This window comes from Cyanistes caeruleus, unplaced genomic scaffold (assembly GCF_971803275.1).
Source record: "Cyanistes caeruleus unplaced genomic scaffold, bCyaCae1.hap1.1 HAP1_SCAFFOLD_454, whole genome shotgun sequence".
Lineage (NCBI taxonomy): Eukaryota > Metazoa > Chordata > Aves > Passeriformes > Paridae > Cyanistes > Cyanistes caeruleus.
Genome location: NW_028256179.1, coordinates 12,794 through 24,000, shown reverse-complemented (window position 1 = coordinate 24,000; position 11,207 = coordinate 12,794). Strand labels below are relative to the sequence as shown.

The 11,207-nt window shown below is 51.2% G+C and overlaps 2 long non-coding RNA genes across 2 annotated transcripts; one reads left to right on the top strand and one right to left on the bottom strand.

The window, feature by feature from the left end:
- Positions 1–1,567: 1,567 nt before the first annotated feature.
- LOC147645375 (uncharacterized) lies at positions 1,568–2,745 on the bottom strand. The gene is made up of 2 exons (XR_015282390.1): positions 2,024–2,745; positions 1,568–1,820 (listed from the first exon to the last, which is right to left on the bottom strand). It is a non-coding gene; the product is annotated as an uncharacterized LOC147645375 (long non-coding RNA).
- A 768-nt stretch (positions 2,746–3,513) lies between these two features.
- LOC147645374 (uncharacterized) lies at positions 3,514–4,751 on the top strand. The gene is made up of 3 exons (XR_015282389.1): positions 3,514–3,799; positions 3,908–4,060; positions 4,412–4,751. It is a non-coding gene; the product is annotated as an uncharacterized LOC147645374 (long non-coding RNA).
- The last annotated feature ends 6,456 nt before the right edge of the window (positions 4,752–11,207 follow it).

Genomic DNA, 11,207 nt, shown 5'->3' with positions numbered 1-11,207 from the left:
TGAGCAGCAGCAGGCGCTGAGTGGAGCCCTGGGTGGAGGAGAATTCCCCTCACCCTCGGCAGAACCTCAGCACACAGAGCTGGGAAATGAGGATGGAGCTGATTCTCTCCTGGATTGCAGCTCCAGCAATTCCATGTCCCAGGATTCAGCACCTCTGGATGCAGGATCCCAGCACATCCCAGCTGGGACATCAGGCAGAGAATCAGGGAATGGTTTGGGTGGGAAGGGACCTTAAATTCATCCCAGCCCTGCCATGGCAGGGACATCTCCCACTGTCCCAGGTGCTCCCAGCCCCAGTGTCCAGCCTGGCCCACCCCAGGCTAGAGAGCAGAAATAATGGGAAGCTGCTGGAGGCTCTCCTGCCTTTTCCATCCACCCAAACACCAGCTGGATCAGCCAGGGAAGGCACAGGGGAGACAGACTGAGGAAAAGGAGAGGGGGAGAAGTCTCCAGGTGTTCCTCACTCACCTTTGGCACCCCTTTAAGGGTTTTTAATTCCACAGAATCCCGGAATTCCTGGTGCTGGAAAAGCCCTCGCAGCCCAGGGAGTCCCAGCTGTGCCCGATGCCCACCTTGTCCCCAGCCCAGAGCCCTGAGTGCCACGTCCAGCCCTTCCTTGGGCACCTGCAGGGATGGGCACTGCAAAGCTCCCTGGGCAGCCCCTGCCAAGGCCTGAGCTCCCTTTCCATGGGCAAATTCCTGCTGGAAAATGTTCTTGGAGTATCTGCCAGGAGGGGCAGTGAGGGGGGGTCGGGCTCTGCTCTCCTGTCCCAAGGGAAAGGACAGGAAAAGGACTCAAATTACACCAGGGGAGGGTCAGGTTGGAGACTGGAGACAATTTTTCTCTGCCAGAGTGGTCAGGCCTTGGGATGAGCTGCTCAGGGAGGTTTGGAGTCCCTGGGAGTGTCCTGGGAGTGTGGATGTGGCCCTTGGGGACAGGATTTGGGGTGATGCTGCTGCTGCTGGGTGGGATTTTGAGGAATATTCCCCTTTACACCTCCCCATTTATGTTCAATTTAGCCAAATCCTCCTTGTACTTTATCCCAAACCAGAGCTGACAAAAATCTCCATTTTCCTTGCCTTTATTTACAGCCATTTCTCTTCCCTTTAACATCTCACCCCAACTCTATAAAACCCTTTCCCAGCTGATCTCCCCTCCAAAATTCCTGGTGCTTTCAGCTCCTTCCACCAAAAAAAAATCTGATTTCCCCTCAGTAATTCCTGGTGGTTTCAGCTTCTTCCACCCAAAAAATCCTCTGGCTTCCACTGATCTGAATCTAAAACAGCATCCCTTGCCTCTGGATATGTCCATTTAATATATCCCATGCAAGCAGCCAACTGCTGTTCTCAAAGCCTATCTGACAGATCCTATTCACTTTCAAAGCAGCTCTCCATGGTTTGAATAATTATCTTTCATTTCCCCCTTTCTGACACTTTTCAATGATTTGTTGACATCTGAAGAGATATGTGCAATCTCACAAGAGGCAGCTGGACTTTCTCCCCAAAAGATACAAATACAAAAAGGATTCCCATACAGAATTGGAAATAACGATGTTCTTTGCAAATGGAAGCCTAAATCTGCATTTTAATGGGACATGTTTTTAAAAAGCGGAATTCATGAATAACCCTATGAGTTTTAACTTTTTCACTGCCAGGGACAAAGCAGAACCACCCCTGGGAAGGAATCCTACCTTCCCTTTGTCCGGTTTGCTTTCCCAGCATCTGCTGCTGCTGGGGCTGGAGCTCTCCTGCAGCACCTTCCTGACACGAGGCTGAGGATGCAGCTCCCATCCTGGAATTCGGGTCCCTCAGCAGTGACCCTGGGCAGGAAAACAAGGAGCCAAATTCACAGGAAGCCCACAGCTAAATTCCACCTCCATGGAGTTCTCCAATGCCCATCCCGGGGGGCTGTGGGCGCTGTCCAAACCCAACAGGATTTATCCTCACAGTGCCTGTGGGAATCCTTGTGAACATCCTGCAGATGGAAAACAGGAGGTCAAAACCAGCAGGACCCAATCCTCACCCAGGACCCAGCACAGCCAGGATTTGGTGTTTGTTTGGGAACATCCATCGGGACTGGACACCTCTCCCATTCCTGGACACCTCTCCCATTCCTGGCCGTGCTTTTCCTGCAGATCTGTTCTCTCACTCCCACTCAGCTGTTAAATGTCCCTGGGAGCCTTTCCAGGCCTTGATCCCCTTTCTGTCCCTCCTGAGCAGTGCCTGGAGAAGAGAGCATTCAGCAACAAGTTCTGCCTTTTGTTCTCAAGTTAGAAATTGTTCTGTTCGCTCTCTTTGACTCATAAAATGATGGAATCACAAAAGGTTTGGGATGGAAGGGACCCCAAATCCCACCCATTCCCAGCCCTGCCATGGCAGGGACACCTCCCACTGTCCCAGCTGCTCCCAATGTCCAGCCTGGCCTTGGGCACTGCCAGGGATCCAGGGACAGCCCCAGCTGCTCTGGCAATTCCATCCCAGCCCCTGCCCACCCTGCCAGGGAACAATTCCTGCCCCAGATCCCAAGATCCAGCCCTGCCCTCTGCCCCTGGCAGCCATTCCCTGGCTCCTGGCCCTGCAGCCCTTGGCCCCAGTCCCTCTCCAGCTCTCCTGGAGCCCCTTCAGGCCCTGCAAGGGGCTCTGAGCTCTCCCTGCAGCTTCTCCTGTCCAGGTGAGCACCCCCAGCTCTCCCAGCCCGGGCTGAGCCGTGTCCCGGGATGCTGGGAGGGGATGTTCTGAGTCCCGAGGTGCCGGAGGGGTTTCTGTGTGTCCCTCAGGGAGGTTTCTGTGTGTTCCGGGGGTGTCTCGGTGTCTGTCCCTCTGTCCCTTGTCCCGCTGGCCCTCAGGGAGCGGAGGCGCGGCCGCCCCTCAGCGCCCCCTGCGGGCCCCGCGGCGCCACTGCCGCTCCCGGCCTTTCCCTTCCCCTCCCTCGGCTCCTTCCCCTTCCCTCCGCTCCTTTCCTCCAGGCCGAGCCCCTTTCCCAGCTCCCTCAGCCCCTCCTGGGCTCCAGGGCACAGGGAAGAAGCTTTTTTGCTCCATCAGAGACTTTCCTTGTCCCTCTGTGCTGTTGTGGCCTGGGGTCCGTCAGGGGTGGATCCAGGACAAGCCCCAGGCCGTGCTGGCACGCCAGGCATTGGTTTGGAGTTTAACCCAAACTCCTGAGGCGCTGGGATGGCACCACCGGGATTTTGGGTCCACAGGAGCTTCGGAACCATCGAGCCACCCTGGTTTTAACGCAAATCTCCGCAGCTCCAGGGCTGTGCCAGCGTTTGGGAGAAGGAGAGCAGGCCGCGGTGCCGGCCGGGGCTCGGTGCTGAGGGCCTGGGCCGGGCCAGGAGCGCCCAGAACCTCCCAAATCCTGAGGGGAGAAGGGGCAGGGAAGGGGCCCTGGGGATGGAGGTGTCCAGAGGGGGCTGGATGTGCCCCACGGGGACACGGGTTGGGGTTGGGGTTGGGGTTTGGGTTTAGGATTGGCTTTGGGGTTGGGTTTGGGGTTGGGTTCAGGTTTGGGTTTGGGTTTAGGTTTGGGTTTAGGTTTGGGTTTGGGTTTGGTTTAGGTTTGGGTTTAGTTTTGGGTTTGGATTTAGGTTTAGGTTTGGATTTAGGTTTGTGTTTAGGTTTAGGTTTGTGTTTAGGTTTGTGTTTAGGTTTAGGTTTGTGTTTAGGTTTGGGTTTAGGTTTAGGTTTAGGGGTGCTGCTGGTGTTGCTGGGGTGGCACTGGATGATCCTGAAGGCTCTTCCAGCCCTGATGACTCCACATTTCTATAATTAGCAAGGACTGCACTCATTTTCCTTCCTGGTAATCAGAAAGAAACAAATCACTTTAAACCTCCTTCGACAAGCCCAGGTTTAGGTTCACGTGCTGCTCTTCCCAATCCTCTGACAAATTTTGCACAAACCCTTCCAGACCCTGCTGCTGGACAAGGCCATGTTTGATCAAAGGCTGCACTCGATATCTCCGAGGTTTTTCCCATCCCGGGATTCCTCAGGGCTCGCTGCCATCCTGCTCCTGTCAAGCGAAGCCAGATTCTCACCGTGACACAACAGGAGCCTAAGCAGGGTAAATTCTTTTTGTTTAGGCTTTTATTTCCCCTCCTTTTCCCTCATTACCGCGCCCAGAAAAACAAACGGATCCGTGGTGTCTGCACCGGGAGAATCCCACGGGGAGCCGGGAATCTCCCGTGGGCAGCGAGGTGGCTTCTTGTTAGGCTCTGGAAAGAGGCTGGAATGGAAATGTGTGTTCTTGCTGCAACACGCCTAATTGCCCATAAATGTCATTAAGTCGAGAAATGTTTTCCACCAAATTAACTTTGGCTGGCGGTGTCTAATTAGCCGGAGATGCTGAAAGATAACAACTTATCAGTCACTGGTTAACAAACCATCCTTAATGGGGCCTTTTTTCGGGAGCCAGGTACAGCAGCTGTCACAGCTCGGCCTTCCCGGGGCAATTAAGGACAAAACCCCGGTGCAGCTTCCCACCAGGATAATTTGACAGCTCGTTCACAGGCCAGGAGTGCGGCTGAGCCCAAACTTTCCGCCCTTTGCTTTTGCATTGGGCAGGAGCAACGATGAATTTTGCTTTTCTCTTTTTATGTTCCTTCCCCTGCGTGTGCAAACCTGCAAAAATGCTCTTCTCCTCCTTCTCCTTCTCCTCCTCCTTCTCCTCCTCCTTCTCCTTCTCCTTCTCCTTCTCCTTCTCCTTCTCCTTCTCCTTCTCCTTCTCCTTCTCCTTCTCCTTCTCCTTCTCCTTCTCCTTCTCCTTCTCCTTCTCCTTCTCCTTCTCCTTCTCCTTCTCCTTCTCCTTCTCCTTCTCCTTCTCCTTCTCCTTCTCCTTCTCCTTCTCCTTCTCCTTCTCCTTCTCCTTCTCCTTCTCCTTCCCCTTCCCCTTCCCCTTCCCCTTCCCCTTCCCCTTCCCCTTCCCCTTCTCCCTCTCCTCTCCTTTTCCACCACAGTTTTCCAGCTCCAAAGGAGAGGAATCAGCAGGGAAGGGATGGTTAAGTCCTTGTGTTTTCCTGTTTAGATCCGGGGATATTCAGCTCTCCTCAGGAGAGGAAGCTGAGGAAAGGGTGATTAAATCCCTTTAAAACCCTCGTGTTTGGCTGTTTCTGTCTGTAGCCAAGGAAATGTTTTTCCCCTTTCCCAGAAGGAAGTTTTCCCTTGAGGAAGTGGGAGGGGATGGCCCCGAGGGAGCTCCTGGTTGTTTTTCACCAGGTTCTGCTGCAAAATTGAACCTCACCAGGAGAAATTCTCACCAAGCTCCCAGAACTGCTGTGTCTCGGATGAAATCTCCCATCAGAGCTCTTGGACTCCCCTCTGCTGAGTTTATTTCACGCTGTCCTTGCACACAGATGTTTATTCCAGCTCTTCACATGATGCAAACCCCCTCCCATTGCTGCTTTTTCTGCCAAATAACTTCCAAACTTCCTGGCTCCTTGCTCAGCCCTGCTGTAAATCAGCACAGCCAATAAATTCGTAATTGCTTGTGCACAACAAGATTCCCAAAATGCAGCCACATTCTTCAGCATCTCCCAGATTCTCATCCCTATAATCTCCCAAATTTTTACCCATTAGGAGATTTAACACTCCTTTCCCACTTTTTAGCCCCTTGTGCTGGTGGTACACATTCCTCTCCTTTCCCAGAGCGCTGGAATCCACCCAGGTGGAAACAGCTCTGCAGTAAAAACTGACCAATCTTCCCTCCAAAAAGGGATTTTAACCAAACACCCACTTTTTTCCCTTAAATTGGAAGAGCTCAGTTTAATAAGGGATCCACCAGGACCTGATGGAATAAGAACAGGAATTAAATCCATGCAGGCAGAGAGGGGAGTGCATTAATAACCCCCACACCTGGGGGATTTAAATTAGGATTTAAATTTAAACCTGGGTTTTAAATTAGGATTATATTCCTTGTGGCCTGGGAGGTTGTTTTAATCTGGACACTGAAAATTCCTCGTGGCCAGTGCCACCCTCCAGGGACATGGAACCCGTGTCACAGAGCTGGGACCTCCAGGAAAGCTTCCACAGGTCAAGCCTGGGAGCAGATCCCATCCCTCAGAGGCTGGGCTGGGCCTTCCCACTGTTCCTGTTCTCTCCCCGTGGGTTCTCCTGAGGGAAATCAGAGGCCTGGCAGCTGCAGAGCAATTCCTGGGATGCAGACACAGCTCAGCCCACAGGAGGGGACTGGCAGAGCAGGGGAGGGAGGGGATGGGGAATGGGGAATGGGGAATGGGGAATGGGGAATGGGGAATGGGGAATGGGGAATGGGGAATTGGGAATGGGGAATGGGGAATGGGGAATGGGGAATGGGGAATGGGGAATGGGGAATGGGAAAGGGGGAAGGGGGAATGGGGAATGGGGAAGGGGGAATGGGGAAGGGGGAATGGGAATGGGGAAGGGGGAATGGGGAATGGGAATGGGGAAGGGGGAAGGGGGAATGGGGAATGGGGAATGGGAATGGGGAAGGGGGAATGGGAAATGGGAAATGGGGAAATGGGAATGGGGAAGGGGGAAGGGGGAAGGGGGAATGGGGAATGGGGAATGGGGAATGGGGAATTGGGAATTGGGAAGGGGGAAGGGGGAAGGGGGAATGGGGAAGGGGGAATGGGGAATGGGGAATGGGGAATGGGGAATGGGGAAGGGGCTCTGGTTGTCACAGGGGATTTCTGGCCATTTCCCCTTCTCCTCCTGCCCTTTGCCAGGCCCCCCTGCAGTTCTGGTGCTCAGGGTTATTCCTGCCCTCATCCCTGACTTGTGCTGGCACAGGAGGTGATCCAGTGCCTCATCCCCCTCCAGCCTTTCTTCCCAGGAGGATTGGAGCTGGATTCATTGGCACTGCCTGCCCTGAGCGCTCTGCACTGCGGGATGTTCCCCCAGGCAGGAGAGGGATTTGTTCCCCCAGGCAGAGGAGGGATTTGTTCCTGCAGGGAGGGGAGAGATTTGTTCCTGCAGGCAGGAGAGGGATGTTCCCCCAGGCAGGATCAGGATTTGCTCCAGGCAGGATCAGGGGTTTTTTCCAGGCAGGATCAGGATTTGTTCCTGGCAGGATCAGGATTTGCTCATGGAAGGATCAGGATGATTTTCCAGGTAGGATCAGGATATTTCTCCAGGCAGGATCAGGATGTTTTTCCAGGCAGGATCAGGATATTTCTCCTGGCAGGATCAGGATGTTTTTCCAGGCAGGATCAGGATATTTCTCCTGGCAGGATCAGGATATTTCTCCAGGCAGGATCAGGATTTACTCCTGGCAGGATCAGGATGTTTCTCCAGGCAGGATCAGGATTTACTCCTGGCAGGATCAGGATGTTTCTCCAGGTAGGATCAGGATGTTTCTCCAGGTAGGATCAGGATATTTCTCCTGGCAGGATCAGGATTTGTTCCTGGCAGGATCAGGATATTTCTCCAGGCAGGATCAGGATGTTTCTCCTGGCAGGATCAGGATTTACTCCAGGTAGGATCAGGATTTACTCCAGGTAGGATCAGGATGTTTTTCCAGGTAGGATCAGGATTTACTCCAGGCAGGATCAGGATTTACTCCTGGCAGGATCAGGATGTTTTTCCAGGTAGGATCAGGATGTTTCTCCTGGCAGGATCAGGATTTACTCCAGGCAGGATCAGGATTTACTCCTGGCAGGGTCAGGATGTTTTTCCAGGTAGGATCAGGATGTTTCTCCAGGCAGGATCAGGATTTACTCCTGGCAGGATCAGGATTTACTCCTGGCAGGATCCTGATATTTCTCCAGGCAGGAGAAGGGAGCAGAGGAGCCATGGCCCCGCGCTCTGCCTCAGTCCAGCACCACTTCCCGATGGCATCTTGGAGGATTTTCCCCTTTTTTTCTCCTGGCTGGATCCCTGCTCATCCCACTCATCCCAAAACCTCCTCAATTCAATGATCTGAGCCCTTTTTCCCTCCCGTGCCCGTTCCCTCCCAGCCTCAGGCTCCCCGCGCTGGCCGGGCTCTCCCGGGCGCTTCCAGAGCTTGGGATAAAGTTTCCAGGGGGGAATTTTCCTTCCAGAGCCTTTCCTGCACGGCAGAGCTCAGCAATGACCATTTCCCAGAGCTGCTCCATTATTTTAATCCCACTGTGACCCCAAATTCTCCTCCTGCTCCTGGCTGGGAGGCAGCACAGGACCCTCCCAGAGCTGGGCCAAGGTTTTCACTTTATCCTGGGATTATCCAAACCCAGGGAGTCTTGAACCGGGGCTTTCATTTCACCTCTACCCCAGAGAATTCCATTTTCCACCAAAAAGGCAAAGTCTCTGCTGGGCTTTTTGCAACAGGTGGGTTGGGAAAATCTCCCTGACACCTTTTTTCAGGACAATCCTCTAAAACCTTCACACGAACAAAAGAGCTCAAAGAAAAAAAAGCTCAAAAGAGCTCAACCAAAAATATTCCAGAGTGGAGAATGCCCTCAAGTGCTGAGGGAATATTTGGGTTTACACTGAGATCATTTAAAGGCTTTCCAGGTAAAGAGTAACAGCCATTAACAAAGGGATATTCAATCTTTAACTCTTCTCTCCCAGGGAAAAAAAAGTATGTCTGTGGTATTCAAAATTATTAAAAATCAATTTTCTTTTTAAATTAAATTAAATATTTATTTTATTACATTTTAAATTTAAAATTATTTATTAAATATTTATTTTATTTAAAATATTAAATAAATAAATAAAAATTCTTGGGAAAATTAAAGTTTGGCAGGAAATTCCCTATTGCAGAATTTTAAATACCCAAGGCATGCAAAAATACCCACAGCTGTAGATCAGCTGCAAAGCATTTTAAAATGAATGGTGGAATAAAAATTCAATTAAAAAATTAATTAAAGTAAATTAAATGAGGGAAGTTTAAAGAATATTAAAATTCCAAAATAATATTCCAATATTATTTTGGAATTTGGATTAGAAGTGACAGCTTCCACTGTAAGGTTTGTCCAAAGGAAAATGTTCAAACTAAAAAATCCTGGGGTTATTTCGGTCTCTACCTGAAAACTGCTGAATGGCATAGAAAGACAAAGAATAATCAGTTCTAAAAATGAGAAATAAAACGTTCTGAAATGATCAGGGGTTTGTGTAACACGTTTTTTGCATTCATTTCAAATGATCTCATTTGAAAAATCAGAGCGATGTGAATGATTGGTTGGAGCTGGCAGTGAATGGTTGGGTTTGGGGATTTTGGGGAGGGGATATTTTGATTTCTCTCGGGCTGTGATTGTCACGGCAGCTCTCCCGGCTCGGCAGGGAGGACACAGGGAAGGGAAAAGGTGTTGGGCAGTTTAGAGGAGAAGGAAATGAAATTCTCCATGGAATCATGGAATCATTTATGTTGGGAAGACCTTTAAGATCACCGAGTCCAGCTGCAGTGCTGGATGTGAGGAGATTGAGGAGCCTCCACATGAAAACCCCTGGAGTTTTTCATGGAATTTCTCATGGAATGATGGAGGGGTTGGGGTTGGGAGGGACCTTACAGATCACCCAATTCCAGCCCCAATTCCACCTCCCACTGTCCCAGTGTCCAAACCCCAATGTCCAGCCTGGCCTCGGGCTCTGCCAGGGCTGGGGGCAGAACATCCCCCGCATTTCCCACCCGAACATCCCCTCCTCATCCTCCCCTTCCCGCGGGGATTTACTCATCCCTAGGGAGCGACCAACAAACCTTCCCTGCCCCAGCCCCAGCCCCAGCCCCAGCCCCAGCCCCAGCCCCAGCCCCAGCCCCGCCCTGATCCCGGCTTTGTGGGGCCGGACTTGGCAGCACCAGGGCCGGGTCGGGTCCGGTCCGGTCCCTCCCGTGTCGCTGTCGCCGCCGCTCGCCCCCCGCGCGGCCGGCCTGGCCCAGCCTCATTAACACGAGCTGCTTAATTGAGCCCCGGCTCCGCCAGCTGCCCCTCGCCAGCCTCATCTGCGATCTGCGATCCTGACCGTGCCCGGCCGGGCCGGGAGCTCCTGTCCCGGGGATCGGGAATTCCCAGCTCCGCTCCCCGGGGATCGGGAATTCCCAGCCCTGGGTCCCGGGGATCGGGAATTCCCAGCTCTGGTCCCTTTGGATCGGGAATTCCCAGCCCCGCTCCCTTTGGATCGGGAATTCCCAGCCCTGGTCCCGGGGATCGGGAATTCCCAGCCCTGGTCCCCGGGGATCGGGAATTCCCAGCCCTGGTCCCGGGGATCGGGAATTCCCAGCCCCGCTCCCCGGGGATCGGGAATTCCCAGCCCTGGTCCCGGGGATCGGGAATTCCCAGCTCCGCTCCCGGGGATCGGGAATTCCCAGCTCCGCTCCCGGGGATCGGGAATTCCCAGCCCTGGGCCCTTTGGATCGGGAATTCCCAGCCCTGGGCCCTTTGGATCGGGAATTCCCAGCCCTGGGCCCCGGGGATCGGGAATTCCCAGCCCTGGTCCCGGGGATCGGGAATTCCCAGCTCTGGTCCCTTTGGATCGGGAATTCCCAGCCCCGCTCCCTTTGGATCGGGAATTCCCAGCCCTGGGCCCCGGGGATCGGGAATTCCCAGCTCTGGGCCCTTTGGATCGGGAATTCCCAGCCCTGGGCCCCGGGGATCGGGAATTCCCAGCCCTGGACCCTTTGGATCGGGAATTCCCAGCCCCGCTCCCGGGGGTCAGCTCCCTGTCCTGAGCAGGGCAGGACTTGAAACGAGATTAAATTAAATTAAATTAAATTAAATTAAATTAATAATTAAATTAAATTAAATTAAATTGGTCCTCAAAAAGCCCAGAAAAATACACTAATAAAAAATGTCAGAGAAAAACAGAACAGCTGTAATAAATGATAATAATAAAAAATAAAGTAAAATAAAATAGAATAAAATAAAAAATAAAGTAAAATAAAATAAAATAAAATAATAAAATAAAATAAAATAAAACAATATAAAATAAAATAAAACAATATAAAATAAAATAAAACAATATAAAATAAAATAAAATAAAACAATATAAAACAAAATAAAATAATAAAATAAAATAAAATAAAATAAAATAAAATAAAATAAAATAAAATAAAATAAAATAAAATAAAATAAAATAAAATAAAATAAAATAAAATAAAATAAAATATGCCATTAAAAAAAATAGAAAAATTGGGGCGTTTTTCTGTGCACAGCACATCCGTGTCGTGATGTAAAGGAGCTTTCCTGGATCCTTTGATAAGAAATTCCCCGATATTCTGTGAATGCGTTCCAGGGTTTATTTTTTTAAAGAATACACAAATT